The sequence below is a fragment of the Pteropus alecto genome, unplaced genomic scaffold (assembly GCF_000325575.1).
Source record: "Pteropus alecto unplaced genomic scaffold, ASM32557v1 scaffold106, whole genome shotgun sequence".
NCBI classification, from domain to species: Eukaryota; Metazoa; Chordata; class Mammalia; order Chiroptera; family Pteropodidae; genus Pteropus; species Pteropus alecto.
The window spans coordinates 5,357,585-5,365,573 of record NW_006442103.1 but is presented as its reverse complement, the minus strand read 5'-3'; positions in this window follow the sequence as shown (position 1 = coordinate 5,365,573).

Sequence of the window (7,989 nt, the reverse complement as noted above, 5' to 3'; positions counted from 1 at the left end):
TTCCTTATGCCAACTCTTACACCCGTTGACCCTCAAACCCAATCATTACCTGGTCCTGCTCTGTTTTGTGCAACAAAGGGACTGAGTCCTGCAGGCTGTACTTCCCAGAGTCCCATCTTGGCCAGCTGTCAGCTGGGTTTACCTCAGAGGCACTGGCAGCAGACTGGAGGGCAGGAAAAAGAAAGAAGCCAGGGTAGTTCCCCCTCCGCATCCTGCTGTGAGTGAGCCTCCCAGCCTCCCGATGAGCAGGCCCTCCACATCCCTGTTTCTGCTGGAAGGCCCTGGTTTGTGGGCTATGAGAATATTACAGTTGACCTTTGAACAACATGGGGATTAAGGAAGCCAACTCCTGTGCAGTCAAAAACCGTGTATGACATTTGCCTCCCCAAAACTTAACTACTAATAGTTTACCATTGACTGGAAACCTTACCAATAACATAAAGTTGATTAACACATATTTTGATTGTTATATGTATTATATACTGTATTACAATCAAGTAAGGTAGAGAAAAGAAAACGTTATTTAAAAATCACGAGGAAGAGAAACTACATTTACAGTACTACATGTATTTATTGAAAAAAAAAATCCATGTATAAATGGACTTGTGCAGTTCAAATTCATGTTGTTCAAGGGTCAGCTATAGTTCCTCCCCTCATCCCCCCGGCATAAAGGTGAGAGTGGCTTCCTGCAGTTACTAACCTCTGGGATGTCTCACCATCCTATGTGGCTTCTTGGCTTTTCCATCACTTGTGTAAATAATTCCTCCTTAAATTTCCTCTCTTGTGTCTTAGTGGCCAGGATGATAGCACATGTCCCTGCTTAAGCATACCACTGGCAAGGGGAATAAAATGAACACAATGGCTTATGATAGTCCACCTTCATCCTCCGGGGCTGGGGAAGAGCCATGAAGCCTAATGTTCATTAACCCTTTTCACCTATTTATACCCAGCAGCTGTGTCTACTATTTCTTAATTAAAAGAGGAAAAAAATAAAGATATCCAATCCTGTTGATTTCTCTACACATTTGGAGATATTAGTAAGGAGAAGATTTTCTACCAACTGAAAGACTTCTAGAGGTGGCAGTGACATTAGAAATGGAGACTTGCTATGCTTTGTTATTTTGCTCAAGAATTTTATCTTTCTTCTCTTTGTTGTCATTTTTTTGAAATGTATTACGTTAAGCTATTTGATTTTTGTGGGTGAAACACAATTGCTATTTTCAAAACTATTTTTCTCATTGTATATTGAAAAAAAAGAAATTCCGCAAGGAAGTTTCTATTCACCATCTTAATGTAGAAGTTAAATGATGTTTATATAAAATTTAATAACAGGCAACGTTAACTATATTGTATAGGCATGTGTTGCTAAGAGGTAAAACTATAAACAAAACCAGGGAAGTGAACCGTCTAACTGTCAGGATGGTGCTTACTCCTGTGCTCTGGAAGGACCACATGCCAGGGGTGCTTCTGGGAGCTGACAGTGTTCTTTTTCTTAAACGAGTGGTGGTTATGTGATCTTCGCTTTATAATTACTTACTAAAATCTTTACATCTGTTTTACATAGTTTTTTCTATATGTGTTATAATCCACAATCGAAAAGGTTAAAAAAATCAACAACAGCTACAAACTGTAGGACATTATTCTTCGAAAGAAAATCAGATTATGCTACTTACATATAGTAACACAATATTCTATAGTCCCCAAATAATTTCCCAATGCAATCAGAATCAGATCTAAATTCCTCACTATGGACCCCAAGGCTTTACAAGGTCTGCTGTCCACCCACCTCTCCAACTTCTCCTATCCATTGTCTCCTGCTCCCTAACCCCACCCACACTAGCCTTAAATGCCTTGAATATGTCAAACTCACGCCCACCTCATGGTTTTTGTACTTGCTGTTTCCTCTACTTAGAATATTGCTTTTCGAGCTCTTCACAAAGCTGGTACTACCTCAGACATTCTATTCAGCTCCCAGTTTATCATCACTCAGACACCTTCCCTCAATATCTGATCTGCATTAAAATACCTCTGCCCCATTATCCACTGCATCTTCCCATCACTGCACTCTATTCCATTACTTTGTTTTATTTCTTTCATATACTGGTCACTACTTGAAATTATCTCGTTAATGTGTTCGCTTATCCTTTTCTACCCTCTACTAGATTATAAACTCTGTAAGAGAAGGAAATGTTTCTATCTTATTGTTTTTATCTTCAGCACAAAAAAACTGACTGGCACATAAGAGGTGCATACTTGTTGAGTATTTGTTGAAAATGTGATGTTTCCTCACAACAGTCTCTGCCTGTGCATGTAATGATCTTTTCCTAATGTGTTTCTCAGGAGCACCTAGTGTACCTCCTTAATGGATTTAAATCAGGGGTCAAGCAATGCCAACAGGAGCAAGACAAGTGACATGAGTGAAGTTTTCCAGTCAAAGGATAGAGATGGGAACTTTGGAGAACTGGTGAGCATGAGACCCACATAAGGTGGCAACCTCTACTCAGCTCTAGCTGATTGTGGCCACGTGAAATTAAAGGGAAGAGTAAGAAGGCAGAGTTTTATTTGGATTTCATGAATAACGTAAGACAAAATGGCGTGTTGAGGAAGAAGGGAGGATAGGTGGAAATAAAGGGATTCCTTCTTTAGAAAGCCTATAACTACTATCTTTAGGGTAAAAAGAACTCCATGAGATAAGGATCAGATTCATTAGAGACAATCTGTGGAAGCTCTTGAAATTGATAAGGCAAAGAGGGTAGGAACTGCATTGACTTTGATGTTTATGCACACAGATTAGAATAGCTCGCATGGAAAAACTAGTCAAATAATGAAATCGTTAAATAAAAAACTTTGCCTTTTTTTTTTTTTTTTTTAACCAATGAGTGTTTTGATTCATTAGTGATCTGTACATTTAGGCACAAGTTACCTATTTGATAAATGTTAAACACAGTTCTCCTTTGTGTATTATAGGACAGCACAAAATTAATCTTCTAGGGCTGTTGATTCCCATGGGATGTTTATGTCTACTTCTCAAAACCAGAAGTTTTCATAGTTTTAAAAGTAAATCGGATCTTTCAGCTAATTAATGGAAAAAATTCAGCTCTGCTTATGGGAGTGGATCCTGAGGTTGCTCTCTAGTTAACAGATGACTAGAAATGCTTTTATTTGATGGTGAAAAGTGCTTGATGTAGCCAAACTTACAGTCCAACAATAATCAAGGAAATTTGACATCAGCGATACCTCAATAATATAAACATTGAGAATAGAATTTGAATATTGGAGGAGGGGATTTTTATCAAAAGAGTGAGGATGATGGTGATGGGGACTCAGTGGGTAAGAACCAGAATTAAAAAAAAGGCAAAAAGAGAAAATAAGAAAGGGAAGAACAACCTAGGGATAGAGAGTCAGAAGGGAGAGGACAAAGAGAATACCAAATTAGAAAAAGAAAAGAAAAGTGGAAAGGAAACTATGGAAAATGAACATAAAACACAGGAGAATCAGGATAGGAAGGGTTATAACAGAAAAACGCTTGACCCCAGATCTGAGAAGTCTCAGAAATTTTGCAATGAGGCATGCCGTTGGAGAAATAGGATATCACTCTGCTGATTGTATAGTTGTAACAGAGTTGTTTTCCTCATGTTCTGATGCTGATTTCTGCGTTCAGCTGCCTCCTTTACTTTGATTTCTGCTCTAGATAATAAGCTGTTGGAGTTGATGGCAGACTAAGAGGCAATTACCAGTAGGTTTGAGTGCCTCAAGTCCCAATTTTCCAAGTGTAGCTTGGGTGAATAAGAGGGCTTTCCTTAAGGAGGATCCCAGTTCATGTGGCAGAGGACTTTCTGAGACTGCCCTTAAAACAGTGCCTTTCATTGGGAGAACAACGGCTCCTCACAGGATTTATGGTCACTGGAGCACAACCCAAAACCATCAAATTTAATCAAAAATGTCCATTTCTTAAAATCCTTCTCATTTTATCCTATCTGCTGATAAGGCTTTTCTTTTTATTTTTTCTAATAATATTTTTAATTTTTCAATTATAGTTGGCATACAATATTATATTAGTTTCAGGTGTACAACATAGTAATTAGACATCTATATATCTCATGAAGTGACCATCCCAATAAATCTAGTACCCATTTGACATCATACATAGTTATTGCAATATTATTGGCTATATTCTTTATGCTGTACTTTATAACTCCATGACATTTTGTAACTACCAGTTTGTACTTTTTAATCCCTTCTCCCTTTTTCACTTACCTCCTCAACCTCCTTCCCATCTGGTAATCCTCAAAATGTTTTCTGTATCTATGAGTTTGTTTCTATTTTTTTTGTTGTTTGTTTGTTTGTTTGTTTTCTTCTTTAGATTCCACATGTACATGAAATCATATGGATTTGTCTTTCTCTAACTGACTTACTACGCTTAGCACAATACCCTCTAGGTCCATCATGAAATATCTTTTTCTAGTCTGTGTGTGTCTTTTAATCTGAAATGAGTCTCTTGTAGGCAGCCTATGTAAGGGTCTTATTTTCTTATCCATTCAGTCACCCTATCTTTTGATTAAAGCATTTAATTCTTTTTCATTTGAAGTACTCGTTGATAGATATGTAGTTATTGCCATTCTTTATTCCTATTTTATGTTACTTTTTTTTCCCTTCTTTAAGAAATCCTTCCAGCATTTCCTGTAATACTGGCTTAGTGTTGATGACTCCTTTAGCTTTTCCATGTCTGGGAAGCTTTTTATTTGTCCCCCAATTCTAAATGATAGTTTTACTGGGTAGAGAAATCTTAGTTGTAGGTCTTGGCTTTTCCTCACTTTGAAAATTTTATGCCAAGTCCTTCTGGCCTGTAAATTTTCTGTTGAGAAATCAGCTGACAGTCTCATGGGTGCTCCTTTGTGGGTAATTAATTGCTTTTCTCTTACTGCTTTTAAGATTTTCACTTTGTATTTAACCTTTGGCATTTTGTCGATGATATGTCTTGGTGTGGGCCTCTTTGGGTTCATCTTGTTTGGGACTCTCTGGGCTTCCTGGGCTTAAATGTATGTCTATTTCTTTCATCAGGTTAGGGAAGTTTTCAGTTATTATTTCTTTAGATAAGTTTTCAACTCTTTGCTCTCTCTCTTCTCCAGAGATACATATGGAAAAGTGAATGTGACTCCCCCTCCTCCACCACAACCAACTATTCACTGTTAACAATTTGTTAACAGTTCTGTGCACGTATAAAGGCTTTTTCTATGCACATATACACATGCATACCTCAAGTACCTCTACCAGCCCTGCACTCCTCTCCCACCTCTAAAAGGTGACCTCCCACTGGTATATGCAGGGGAAGAGGAGATTTTCTTTAATGAAGGGTTTCCTAGGGAAGTATATAATCAGCAGAGTATCATATTGTCTGTGCTCTTCCTTGGACCATAATCATATTGCTATTGATTACCCTCCAGAGAACTTATATAACTTTCAAAAGGATGCTGTTTGCTCTCCATACATGAGCCACAAAAGCTCTAATGTTGGGTAGGCTGCATTTCCCTTTACTATCCCATCGTCTTGTTCCTCTCAGTACCACCACGAGGTTGTAGATTTTACTGAAATGGTGAAATCAAAGGGAATGCAGAATGTTGTATGCTAAATTTGACTTTCCCCAAGGTCAGGGAAAACAAAAACCAAGGAGTTGAAACCTTCAGAGGGACTCCATCGCTAGCAAGACTCAGTCCCTCTTGGCTTCATATTTTAGCTCTCTTGAAAATACCTTCTTCAGACCTCCACCATGAAATTTTTTTTTTTAAAGGAAAACATAAACTGTTATCATAAAGATAATCTTATAATTGAGTTATTCCTAAGAGACCTTAGCAGGACAATCAATGATAGCTCTTGACACATAAAGTTCCACGCAACAAGCTAGGTGGAATAAGAATAGGTGGGCACTGCAAATTCAGCCCCCTTCAAGATTCTCCTTACCAGTGTGACTCAGGAACTTGTTTATTCTCATGAATGTATAGTAAGTATTCGGCCAAACACACACACACACACGCACACACAAAGATTAATTTACTAATACTAATTCTGAGAAACTGTATGTGGGACTTTGAGACTATAGAAATATAGTCTTGGCTGCTTCAGATTTGTGAGGTATGTATTTCACTTTGAATTTAGTATTTCACATTATTTTGCAGACTAGTCAGTTGCTTTCTTTCATTCTCAAACTATTATTATTTATTATTATTATTATTATTATTAAGGCCTACAGCACCTGGTCTTCCTAGGTGGTCTCCCATTCAAGTACTAACCAGGCCTGACCCTGCTTAGTCTCTGAGATCAGACATCAGGCTTGTTCAAGGTGGCATGGCGTTTGACCATGGACTGTGGCTCCACTGGGGCACGAACCCAGCACCTTCTGTGTGTAAAGCAGGCATGCTAACTGCTACACTATGGAACCACGTCCTCATTCTCAAACTCTTTCAAACTGGACTTCTTCATACCTATGTGGGAAAATAAAGAAATTCATAGAAAACTAATGTCCTTTTTATGGTCTATACCTTTAGCTAACCTATTTAAAATTAATCTGGCTTATAACTCAGTTAAATTCTTAATTAAGGACTTTTTATTTGAAAGTAGTAAAAAGACTAATTTTATTTTTCTAGTAACAACTACACCCACTGGTATATAGTATTCTATTTTTCTAAAGAGAGTACTACTGTACACATTCTAAAAATTTTGGGGGAAATATATTTGTAAAAAATATAGAGGGGTTAAAAATTAACTCAAAATGAATTAAGGACCTGAATAAAAGACCCGAAACAATAAAATACATAGAAGAAAACACAGGAATGAAACTCAAGGACCTTGGACTTAAAGAGGATTTTATTAATTTGACCTCAAAAGCAAGAGAAGTAAAAGCAAAAATAAATGAATGGAACTACCTCAAACTAAAAAGCTTCTGCTCAGCAAAAGAAACTATCGACAAGGTAAAGAGACAACTATCCAAATGGGAAAATATATTTGCAAGCAATGCAATATCCAAAATATACAAAGAACTTAATATGACTCAATAACAACAAAAAAAAACAAATGATCCAATCAGAAAATGGGCAGAGGACTGAACAGCCACTTCTCCTTAGAGGACATACAAATGGCCAACAAATATATGAAAAGATGCTCAACATCACTAGCAAATCAAAACCAGAATGAGATACTATCTCACACCTGTTAGAATAGCTATAATCAACAGAACAAGTAATAACAAATGTTGGAGGATGTGGAGAAAGAGGAAACCTCATACACTGCTGGTGGGACTGCAAATTGGTGCAGCCACTATGGAAAACAGTATGGAGGTTCCTCAAAAAACTAAAAATTGATCAACCATATGATTCAGCAATCCTTCTACTGGGTATTTACACCAAAGACCTGAAAACTCATATCCAAAAAGATATTTGCACACCAATGTTCATAGTAGAATTATTCAGTGGCCAGGACATGGAAGCAAATGAAGTGTCCTACAATAGAGGACTGGCTAAAGAAGCTGTGGTTCATGTATACAATGGAATATTACTTAGCCATAAGAAGAGATGAAATACTGCCATTTGTAACAACATAGATGAAATCATGCTAAGCAAAATCACCTTGAGAAAATCATGCTAAGCAAAATAAGCCAGACAGAAAAAGTTGAAAATCACATGATATCACTTATATGTCGGATATCAACCTAATAGCAAAAAATGAAGAGGACAAACAAACAGAGACTCAGGGACATGAACAATGGACTAGTGGTTACCAGAGAGTAGGGGGTAGGGTAGGAGGGGGGAGGTAAATGGGGTAAAAAGAGGTCAAATATAGGGAGGTAGGGGGAGGGTGAAGTGGGTAAAAGGGATCAAATATATGATAGCTGAAAGAAACTGGACTCTGGGTGGTAAACACACAATAGAATATAGAGATGTCAAATTACAATGTACACCTGAAAATTATATAATTACATTAAGCAATGTTACTCCA